We start from the raw sequence: 10,364 nt of genomic DNA, 5'->3' as shown, positions 1-10,364 counted from the left end.
CTTCTATAGGTAGCAACTACAACGTTGTAGCAGCTAACTCGAAGGTTAGCTGCTACAACTCTGTAGTAGCTAACATTCTAGCTGCTACAACGCTATAGCAGCTATTTCTACAGGTAGTTACACTACAATAGCTACTTCACGTTATAGCAGCTACCCTACAATAGTTGATACATGTTGTAGCAACTACTTTGACACTCCAAACAAAAATTTCTTACTAATTTTTTGTTACATGTTGCAGGAAACTTGGAAAACATCATTTCCCACAAATCTTTTGATGGTAAATTTTTTCAATATAAGTTGTAAATCCCTCTAATCTTAATATCTAATATCATGCATGAGAAGGGAAAGTGAAAATATATTGTGCAATTACCTTTTTGCCCTCATTGGCCAAAGTTTTACCCCCAAAACTCGCTGTGTGGTAAATATTTTGAAAGAATTTTATTGATAGTAGATCAGTGCCCCACGGTGTCTTCCTCAATCATTCTTACCGTGAAGACTTATTTCTCCTCCAACTCTTTGCCTCCATCGTAAGTATTATGGTTTAAAGTTTTGATTCTTCTCATTTTGTTTAGGGGTTCGAATTTTTAGGGTTTTGATTCGTCTCCTAGCTACTACAATGGTGTTTAATGATTATTTGTCTTTGGATTGAAGATTTACTTTGAGGGAATAGAGGGTTTAAAAAAGTTTATCTTTGGTGTAGCAGCTACCCGTGGTTAAACCCTACAATCCTGATTGGCTTCTCATTATTGTAACTGCTACAATGTGATAAGTAGTCATGTTGTAGCAGCTACTAATAACATTGTAGTAGCTAGGAGAAATTAAAGACATTGTAATGTATCATATTATGATTAAAAAATAATTGTGTAATGTATCATATTATGGCTAAAAACTAACTACATTGTAATGAAGCCAACTGAGTATTACTAAATCTTATATATCTATTTGACAGAATTAAATGGTGAGCTAGAGAACTTTTGCTTCCCGTGCATATCGTAAGAAAGTGTATTAGAAAAGTAATTACCCTCAATTTAAGGGGTTTTTATCATCACTACACATAAATGGCCGGCAGATGGAGTTGATAAATGAAAACTCATTTACTTGGACCGTAGTCATGCCTGAAATTGCAAATATTAGAAGTCTTATACAAAATATGTTTGACAATTGGGACATTGAAGCTAGATGTTTTATCTTTCATAATCAGGAGATTAGGTTCACCGGGAAATATGTTGCACTGATCTAGGACTCCTAGACCATGGTGATGAAGTAAATTTGTAGCATGCTACCACCACTACACTATTTCTTCAACACTTCAGTAATGTGGAGTGTACACAAAAGGAGCTAAAGAACAAGATGATCAACCTCAGCAAACAACCTTCATCTGCTGAATCTGATACTCTCTTTTGTCAATTTTTAATATTGTATTTCTTTGTTTGTATTTTATTTACTACTACTAGCAGTATGTCTAGATACTAGTACAATCACTAATAAAGTATGTAGATGATTTTGTTAATTTGGGTAGGTATAATTGGTGTAAGGTTGTATATGACTATATGAGCCCACAGCTGATGCCCATTGGTGGAATTCTTTCATAGAGGTCAAAACCAGAGGCCCTTAAGGGAAGTCAAGCTCCCATGCTCAAAGGGTTTGCACATCTCCTCGCTGTAAGTTCTTAAATTTAATGATAGACTCATATAATTTATGCATAAATTTTCATATTTAACTAATTTTATTGTATTGCAGGTGTGGATGTGTGAACATGACAGAATAATAGATCATTACAGACAACATGCCCTTCTAAGAATATGCAGATGGAAGTAGTCAAGCTCCCATGTGGAACCAATAAAGTCTAGGATTGCATAATTACCTGTTGCCAAAATAATTATTGATTTAAGTCCATCAGATCTAGAGACACATATGCTTTCAAACGATTTCCTAGAAGATGTTGTAGAGCGTATAGATCAACAAATTACTGAGGAGTTTCTACAATTGGTTTCTGAGAAAAATCCTGAACAAGTTCCTAAGCAAGTTCATGAATAGTCAGTTAAAGCTCAGGAATATACTACAAAATATATTCAGGAGAAAGAGACTTGTACAAATTGTCAAATAAGGGAGGGTGAAATTCATCATTTGGAGTCAAATAAGGGAGGGTGAAATTCATCATTGCAAAGATGGAGGCCAAAATTAGTGAGTTATTTGATGAGATTAAAATATGTGCTAGTGATTCAAAAACTACAATAACTGCCAAGGACAAAACAATTAATGAAAATGACATAATTATAGATGTAAAAGATAAAACTATAGCAGAGTAGGAGAGAAAAATCAAAGATCTTCAAAGTCATTTGCTTGGAAATGATTTTTCAGTAGCTATAATGGTATAGCAGCTACCACACACTAGCTGCTACAACGTGGACCTCATGTTCGCTATCCGTGAGCTTGATCATGACTCATGAGTCCACTTTAATTTACCACATCATGATATAACAACATACTTAAGAAATAAAATAGAAATAATATATACAAAAAAAAATTTATTAGGTGATTAAAAATATTGGAAAACAAATTCAATCACAGTGTTTGACAATACATTTACATATGGTATACAATGGATTTAACCAGTTTTTATATAATTTATACAATACATTTATACCAACTTGACAAAAAAAAATTATCAATAAATTTATATTTCGATTACATCACAAGTTTTATATTGAACACGATGTTCTTAACCCCCATGAGCGCTCGCATAGTTCTCATATTGTACAACATTAATTTTATATTGTCCGAGTTGCGTCCACTATTCTCCATGAGCGATCATCCTTGATCAACGTACACAGTGTTCTGAACACCAAACAACATATGTTATTTTTCATCTCCCTCACATCCTTTGGTCGAGGCTGGGAAAAGTTTGTCAAGGCGATCATCCTCTCCCTACTCCATGAGCATTCCTCAGGTCATTCTTGAGGCTCTTTGTCATGCATAGAGAATCTTGGGCAAACTTGGACCACCTCATGAGTGGCCTAACCTCATCAACGTACATCCATCGGCCCTCGATGATGGTATTCGCATTGAAAATATTCCTTTACGAATATGGAAGCTTACACAAGACCGCGGAAGGCAACATGACCGCTTTGACATTCTCGATTTGGGAGAAAACACTTCAAGATTTACAATGGATGCCATGAAAGAAATGACCAAGGCAGTGTCAAGAAAATGGCTCCAATCCATTAATAAGCTACTCGTTTACCTTTGCAAGCCATGAAAGGAGCTTGCCTTTTATATAGGAAAACAAAGGTGCTATACTTTTCAATCTAGGAATAATTGAAATCACGAGCCCACAGTTGCCCTTATGACAAAGTATGATTTTACTAGTATTCATGAGTCATGATTTATGACAGGTATGATTAGTCATATGGTTTATGACAACTATGAGTGATCATTCTATGGACATCACGGATCAATGTACCAAATTCGGTAAGTCACTATTAATTAATTGATGTGTCTCTATAAATTTATTAATTTAAAATTATATAAGTAACCATTGATTTATTAATAGAGTTATGGCTTGTTAGCTGCATCGGCAATTGCAGTTATACGTTGTGGTAGCTCACGTCTCTAGAGTAGCTGCTACAATGTGTAGCAGCTAATCCGCAATAACTGCTACACAGTGTAGCTGCTACTCTTGAGAAGCTGCTGCACGTTGTATCAGCTTTTGTCGGCTAGTTGCTACACGTTGTAGTAGCTTCTGTCGACTAGCTGCTACACATAGTAGCAGTTTCTTCCTATTAGCTGTCACAATATACAGTAGTAGCTGCTTCAATGTCTAGCAGCTTCTATCTATTTAGATTTTAGACAGTAACTGATAGAACATATAGAAGCTACTTGATTTGATCTAGATAAAAAATTGACAAGATCTAAACTGAAAGGCATAATATTAACTTGTAACAGTTGTTGTGTCGCACTAGCACAGGTTCAGTTTGATTCTTATTCTCTCATAGAGGGGCATCATCGATAGGGAGATGTTAGGCTAAACTTCACAAATAATGATGTTTCACTCAGTCATTTAATTTATAACATCCGCTAATGTTAAATTAACTTGGGGCATTTATTGTCGCACTTGCACAAGTTCAGTTTGATTCTTTTTATCCCATAGAGGTCAGCATCATCATTAGGGAGATGTTAGGTTGAACTTTAAAAAAATAATGTTTCACTCATACATTTTATTTATAGCATCCTCTAATGCTACATTAACTTGGGATAGTTATCGTCACAGTTGCATAAGTTCAGTTTCATTATTTTTCTCTTGTAAAAGGGTAGCATCCAACTCCTTCCTCGCCTGGTTTTGGTTTCGTTGTTCGGTGAGAATCTTAATATATCCACAAATAACATGATGCTCCATGGCTAGACTGAGATACCTATTTGCATTGATTTAGAAAATTCATAAATTTAAGGAAAGAAAGATATATATAATATGAAGAAGGATGAATAATACACACCGAGAAGTAGACGAGTTTACTGATAGATATGGTCTTTCAAAGGCAGAAGACATAGAGCTTGAATCCTCATCGTTAGGGGGTTCTTTAACACCACCCTGAGTGAGTTTCATCTTCTTGCTAAAGCAAGACATGATCCTTCAAGAGCTATACTAAAACCACTATATAAGAGGAAGAAGGGATAGCCAGCGTGAAAGAGAGTTAGGTTGTTAGACGATTTATAGAAAATTAGATTTAACAACATTAACTCTTGATAAAGACAGCTCAAATGGAAGCGTCTCTTCGATACTATAAATAGGGTCATCAAAAGTCGCTACAACTCATCAGAACCTGTGAAAAGATAAGACAGAGTGTAAAGACAAGGATAACCAACTGTCGGCCCTTGAATCCTTCCATGCACCTATGGTACAAAAGCTGCTACAACGTGTCACGGCTTAAAATTATTCAAATGAAAATATTACAAGCCCTACATAATAATAAAAAAGTATGCAACAATCTGTTGTTATAATAGGGTGAATAAATTTTTATTCATGAAAATTTAGAAATTCTACCCATTGTAGTTGCAATTGCACAGTTACTGCTACAACGTGTAACAACTGCAGCATTAAGTCTTTGTTATAGCAATTACTTCGATAGTAACTGTTACACCATCCTCTTGATTATAATTATAAATTTCACCAACTCCTCTGCCTCTTGTTACATTTAATGTGCTATCTGGAAAATATGTTTCAACTCTCTGAAATAAAATTCAACATCAATCGCACTTTACCTATGGAATTGATGAAATTACACCATTATAAATATGACATCCTAAATCCTTTATCCTTCATTATCCTAAACCATTCAATTTTAGATAATGGCTTCTCCTTTGGGAGGCAAGAAAACATTACCGTCTCCTGGCCCCATGATAGTGATCAATGAATCGACATCTACCTCTTCTTAGGGTCTTGGGAAGACTCTTCGGCCTTCCTCCCTTCTAAACTACCAGCATCTTTGCAATAAAAGCGGGATCAATCAGTGATCCAGTTGAAGCGATCCCTTCAAACACTGGTGGAGACCGAGACAACCTTTAAGGCGGCTATCGATCTACTGGAAAGCATGGAATGCTAAGGGCTCTCCTTATAAGTCCTTAGGCTAGAGAAGCATCTATGGTTACTTAGCTGCTACAACACAAGTTTGTCGTTGTAGCAGCTATTGTCCAGTAGCTGCTACAACAAGCTAGTCCAATAATGTTCGCATGGTAGCAGCTAGTCTGGATTAGTTGCTAATGTAGCAACGAATTATAACTTGAATCATAATACATTAAAATGTATCAAACATGCGACTTATAGTATTGGATAGAAACAATGCTAATAAGACAAATATAAATGTCTAACCTTCATAAGTAATTTGTTCAAAAGTTAATATATCGTGGAAGATTTTAAGTCAGAAGACCTATAAACACTACAACTTTAAATACCCTATCTAATCTTTATCACTAATTTGTAGAGAATTTAACTATTGTTCTATCTCTTCCAATGCATCTTTTAATTTTCTAAATTTGTCAGTCTTCGATAGTTTTCTCTCTTATTTTGAACTTGATACTATATTTGAGGATCCACGTGAACTTTTTTTTCCTTTGGATGTAATGGAAGTATTCTCTCGATTTTTATTTTTGTAGACTTCAAAAGCTCTTATTGCATCATGTTTACTCTCGAAGGACTGGTGTATAGCACCCCTAAAATGATTAACTTGTGTAGATGCTACTATCTAGGTGTCATAATCACTCGGCTGGCGTCCAATAAAGATAACATATGTTTTCCCTTATATTGATTAAATAAATCATTTAGAATCATGTATAAACAATGTATATTAGGAATAAAGGGACTTATAACTTTAAATGAAATAACTTACCACGTGTAGCAGCTAATGTAGGATAGTTGCTATAACGTTAAGCAGCTATTGTAGGGTAGATGCTACATTGTGTAGCAGCTAATGTCGGATAGCTGCTACAAGTTATTGCAGCTACCTTATTGATAGCTGATACATGTTGTAGCAGTTACAGCTTAAATCATAAAATATTAACATGTATCAAACATATGAACTATAATACTATATATAAAATATTAAAACTCATTCAAACATAAATGTCTATTAACAATTTAGTAGCATCTAAGTAGCTAACTTAAAAAGACTTACTATCGAATGGTTTGTAGAAAATGATGTTGGGCAAATTTTCTGCAAATTATAGAACAAAAAATTGGTAAACAAATGTTATTTAGAGAAGTATTGTAGCTGCTACACAGTTGTAGCAGTTATTCGTGGAAGTAGTTGCTACAATGTTGTAACAGCTAACATTCCAAGTAGCTGTCATAACGTTATAGCAGCTATCTGTCTAAGTAGCTGCTACCACGTGTAGAAGCTAGTTGCCAAAGTAGCTGCTACACGTTGTAACAGATAGTGCAGGAATTAAGACTTAAATTTAAATATCTTACCATCGAATGAAATGTGGGAAATTAAAGCTCCCCAAATTGGCAAGTTTGCTACAATTTATACAACTAAAATAAATATAAGGCATTATTTAAAATAAAAAGATGAATAACATTGTAAGATAGTACGTTGTAGGTTTTAAAAGCTCATATTGCATCATGTTTACTCTCGAAGGACTGATGTATAGCACCCCTAAAATGATTAACTTGTATAGATGCTTCTATCCAGGTATCATAAACACCCGGCTACCAACCAATAAAGACAACATATGTTTTGCCCTGTATTAAATATATCACTTAGAATCATGTATAAACAATACATACTATGAATAGAGGGAATTACAAATATGTTATGGAAGGTAACTTTCCAAGTAGCTGCTATAACATATAGATATTAACTTTCCAAGTAGCTGCTACAACATATAGATATTAACTTTCCAATTAGCTGCTACACGTTGTAGTAGCTAACTATCAAAGTAGCTACTACAATGATTAGTAGTTAGTTCTTCTACATTATAGTATAGATCTTAATAATATCTTAGAATTAGAGATAATTACATATTAAAATAATTTTAAATAAATTTTTACCAAATTATATACATAACAAAAATAGCTGCTACAATGATATAGTAGCTAACCATCGAAGTAACTACTACATCATTGTAGCTACTACACTTTCAAAGTTGTTGCTATAATGTTGTAGTAGCTAGCCGTCGACGTAGCTGTTACACTGTTGTAGCAGTTACCTATCAAAGTAGTTGCTACAACGTGTAACAATTAGTTCTTCTACGTTGTAATATAAATCTTAATAATATCTTAGAATTAGAGATAATTATTGATTAAAATGATTTTAAATAAATTTTTACCTAATTATACATAACGAAAATAGCTGCTACAATGATATAGTAGCTAACCGTCGAAGTAGCTACTACATCATTGTAGCTGCTACACCTTCGAAGTTGTTGCTACAATGTTGTAGTAGTTAGCCATCGATGTAGCTACTACACCGTTGTAGTAGTTACCTGTCGAAGTAGCTGCTACAACATTATAGAAGCTATATGTCAAAGTAACTGTTATATTGTTCTAGCAGTTAACAATCCAAATAGCTGCTACAACGTTGTAGCAAGTAGCCGTCCAAGTAGCTGCTACACCATTATAGCAATTACTTGTCGAAGTAGTTGCAACAATATTGTAGCAGCTAGTTGTCGAAGTAGCTGCTACACCATTGTAGCAGTTAACATTCCAAGTAGCTGCTATAATATTGTGGCAGCTAGCTATCAAAGTAGCTACTACATCGTTGTAGCAGTTACCTATTGAAATAGCTACTACATTGTTGTAGCAGCTAGTCGTCGGCCTTTGTCCAACCAATGGTATATTAGGATCTTTATATGAGGCTAAGTATTCCTAGGTTCGCCCGGGCTTTACCCGATCGAGGGTATTCAGGAAGCCTTATGTTCGATCGACCTCTGTCCGATCGATCGTATATTAGGAGTCTGCTAAGGTTTAAGTATCTCGAGCTCGGACGACCTCCTAACCGGTCGAGCCTCCCTGAATTTTTCCTTAGTCTTAAAGTACCGTTGCGTTCTTAGATCTGAACGAGCTTGTGGCTGGCCGACCTTATTCGAGCGTCCTACTCTGGGACCATGTAGGCAAGACTTAAGAACTTTGTTGCTGGGTGAATTCCCATCTCAAGTGAGGAATATTCCTCTAATTTAAATTTGACCCAGATTTTTTTACCGTCACATCACCTTGACTTTAACTGTCATGTCATCCTCCCCATCTGTTTAATAAATATTGATCATTCCCAAAACTTCATATCGACTATAGTGATCCTGTGGCCCCCCATCCTGTGTCCTATGACTTGATTAAAAAGGGGGTTGACCCTGGTTCGTTCTCGCAACACTAATCTTACCTTTTCCTTCTCCATCTTCTCCTGGGTATATTGCCGAGAGCCATGAATTCAGATTTTCTTCCTTGGGCTCAACTATTATCCAAGAAAGAGCGATCTAGGTTAAATGCCATTAATGTTCCCAATCTATCTTTAAAAATGGTAACACCCTATCAGTAACAGTTTACCTCCTTATTCCTCCTTTAACCAAATTCGTTGTTACTAATGACCCCTAACTTAGAATCTGATGAACTCCAACAACTTCACCAACAGATGAACCAACTGAATATACTGCTTGTTAAAAAAGAAACAGCTCTTGCAGAGGCACTGCAAGATAGAGACTTGCAGTGCTCTCTTCGAAAGGAAATTGAGAAACGTTGGCTAGCTGCTAAGTCTTGGGTTCGTGCTGAGCTATCCTTAAAAGCAAAGGCATATTCAGATCTAGACAGTCAGAGACAAGCTAGAATGTATTGGAAGATCAAGCATGATTCCACCATTTCCCTCGCACTTCAGGAAGCCCAAGCTAAAGATGAGGTAATTACACAACAACAGCAAAACCTACAGTTAGCCCAGGATGAATCGAGGCAAACCCAACTCATGCTTGAAGAAGAACAAGAGGGAATGAGGCAGACAGGGCGTCTCTACCCTAGATGCCATGCTCGTGACAAGAGTTAAAAAAGAGATTCAATCATCCTAGCAACCTTTATATCTCTAATAATCATAGGTGCAATAGAGTTTGAAGGGATGCAAGAATGTGCTTCTGCAAGCTAATCTTATCATACATTGATGAAATTCAAAATAGGATGAATTCTAATTCTTATTCCTGCTCGATTATTTTTCCTTAAGGCTTTTTTCGTGTTCCTATTTGTGTCTTGAGCACTTATTGATTTTTAAAGATGGTCTGCTAATTGTCATATTAGCTGCTACAGTATTATAACAGCTATCATTCCAAGTATCTGCTATAATGTTATAGCAGCTAAATATCAAATTAGTTGCTACAGCTTGTAGCAGCTATCATTTCAAGTAGCTACTATAACGTTGTAGCAGCTAATAATCGAATTAGCTACTATAGAGTTGTAGCAGCCATCATTCCAAGTAACTACTACAACGTTGTAGCAGCTAGCTATGGAATTAATTAACAGTGTAACAATCGGGATGTCCAATAAAAATAATCACGTATAAATGGTCAATAATAGGAATGGAGGCAAGGGAATTACAACTTAAAATGAAACGACTTACCAAGTAGCTGCTACACATTGTAGTAGTAACTTGGATAGTTAGCTCTAAACGTTGTAGCAGCTACTTGGATAATTAACTATTATAAGGTGTAGCAATTACCTGTCGAAGTAGCTGCTACAGCGTGTAGCAACTACCTATCCAGATGGCTGAAGCCTGCAAGCATCTGTAGTAGGTGTCGGCCTAGCACGTTATAGTATAAATCCTTCTTTCCTTCTAATATATATTAAGATCACAGTAAGAAATTATAACTTAAAATGAAATGAATTACCATTAGTTATA

The sequence above is a fragment of the Zingiber officinale genome, chromosome 9A (assembly GCF_018446385.1).
Source record: "Zingiber officinale cultivar Zhangliang chromosome 9A, Zo_v1.1, whole genome shotgun sequence".
Classification (NCBI taxonomy): Eukaryota; Viridiplantae; Streptophyta; class Magnoliopsida; order Zingiberales; family Zingiberaceae; genus Zingiber; species Zingiber officinale.
The sequence above is the reverse complement of the archived record's forward strand: the minus strand, read 5'-3'. Positions refer to the sequence as shown.